Below are 2,210 nucleotides of genomic sequence, written 5' to 3' on the forward strand. Positions count from 1 at the left end.
TGGTTAGAGAGGAGGTGTAAACCCCCTGCTCCCAAGTGCCCTTGGTTGGGGAAGACAAGGTCTTGCTATTCACAAACTGGCTGCTACCTGCCCAAACTGTTTGGCACTGTTTAATTTTTTATCTCAGTCTCCCCATTCCACTTGCCCTGGAACCTTCTTAGCTTCTCGCTATCCTGCTTCATAGGGACCACAGAACCATCATGCTGGAGAAGTCTGCTGCTTCACTAACAAAGTGCTCAGAGATGTGGACTGAAATAACATACATCACCAGTGGTGCTAACACAGGACGCAGGCAGTGTTTCTCATTCAAATTTTCCTTAATTGAACTATACATAATATGTCATTGCCTGATTATGCCAATTTTGTAATTTCTTCTGTTTGTTGGCATTGTGGGTGTGATGGGAAATGAGCTGGGAGGATGCTTCTGGTTAGCTATCACTACATAACAAAACATCTCAAAGACTAGTGGTTTAAAGCAGCAACAATCATTTATTTTTCTCATCAACCTGCAATCTGGGGGTTGGGGAGCACAGTGGGGAAGGCTCATATTTGCTGTCTGCAGCTTCATCTGAGGTGGCTAGACAGGCAGCTGGAGAATTGGCTTCTGTTTTATCTCATTTGTGTGGCTGCCAAGTTGGTTCTTCTGGCAGATGAAATACCAGCCAGGGGAGTGGGCCAGTGACTTCCAGTCCTCTTCACGTGGCCTCTCGATGGGCAACTTGGGCTTCCTCCCAACATGGTGGCCAATTTCCAAGGGCATGTACCCCAGAGAGCAAGGAGGCATTCTCCCTATCTCACGTTAGAAGTCACAACCATCCACTATTTGTCAAGGCAGTCCCAAAGTCCATCGAGTCTCAAGGTAGGAGACACAGGTCCCATAACTCTACAGAAGGAAAAACAAGTTCAGAATGCAAGAACAATGGGTGGGACAGAAGATACTACTATAGCCATCTTTGGAAAATACAATCATTCACATTAACACACCATTGTAGGTTAAGAAACAACAACATAATTTACATCATTTCCAAAAGCTATGCCATATGTTAGGAAGGATCTTCCGAATGTGATGTACACCATCTTCAAATATATTTCTCTCAGTTTCTTCCTTTATTTTTTTAACATTTTTATCATAATTTGCCCTTAGGAATTTTATCTTCCCCTCCTTTTGTTGCTGCGATATTTTTCCCTGATCATATTCCTTCTATTACTTTAACTTCCCTCTGTAATTTATCAGCATACTGTTTCTTCAATTCCTCTGCCTGATGTTTCAGCCTTTCCTGTGTGTCCTTGTAGATGGGATCAGAGAAGTGAACCCCTCTGTTCTTCAGCACCATTTCCTCTATCAGCTCCACCAGCTCCTGCACTTGAGCTTCCTTCACAGCTTCGCCTGCATTTTTCCTGTTATTGAAGGCACAGCAGCGGTTCCCACACTCCTTGATGATGTTTTGTAGGTTCGCTTCTGCCTCTGCTAGATACTCACTGTCTGGTCCTCCAAATTATCTTTGTGAGTGAACAAGATGATCATGTGTTTCATGGCCGGCTCCCCAAAGGTGGCCTTGATCAATGCAACTGTTCTCTGCTCCTCCTCAGTGTAGCGGCCCAGACGCACAACCAGGATGATGGCATGAGGCCCAGGGCAGGAGGCAATGACACACTGGCTCATTTCCTCACAGGTGGTCAGCAGTTTCTCTTTGGTGTCAAAGAGCCCTGGGGTGTCCACAACAAGAATCTTCTTCCCCTTCCAATCCTGCAATGCTGCCTGACATTTCTTGGTAACAGCATGGGGAGCAATTTTAGACTCAAATTGTTTTCTCCCAAGGATGGTGTTTGCTGTCACACTTTCCCCACTTCCAGTTTTTCCCACCGGAACAATCCTCAGGGTGTTGTCCTCAAGGCCATCCATGTTCTATCAAGAGGCTCTGGGGTGCAGGTACTCACAGGACCTTAGTGAAGGGAAGGAGAGGGGGAAAGGGCAAACTTAGCTAATTGGGGACCATTCCCAACCCTCTTTTATTATTTTCCTCCCTGGAAATTTGTAATGGTCTATTATTCATGCTGATCCCCGGAAGGGCAGAGAGATGATAATAAAGTTGAGTTTCCTACAAAAGAGTCCAAGGCCGAGGTGCTGTCCCAGGGGAACTCACTTCAACCTTTAAAGATCTGGTCATCTCCATGCTATGTGAGCTATTCCTGATGCAATAAAAAAGATG

At 45.3% G+C, this 2,210-nt stretch overlaps 1 pseudogene; it reads right to left on the reverse strand.

Moving 5' to 3' along the window:
- Positions 1–1,018: 1,018 nt before the first annotated feature.
- On the reverse strand, positions 1,019–1,903 carry LOC148092148 (GTPase IMAP family member 7-like; annotated as a pseudogene).
- Between the last annotated feature and the right edge of the window lie 307 nt (positions 1,904–2,210).

The sequence above is a fragment of the Miniopterus natalensis genome, chromosome 10 (genome assembly GCF_054644295.1).
Source record: "Miniopterus natalensis isolate mMinNat1 chromosome 10, mMinNat1.hap1, whole genome shotgun sequence".
Classification (NCBI taxonomy): Eukaryota; Metazoa; Chordata; class Mammalia; order Chiroptera; family Miniopteridae; genus Miniopterus; species Miniopterus natalensis.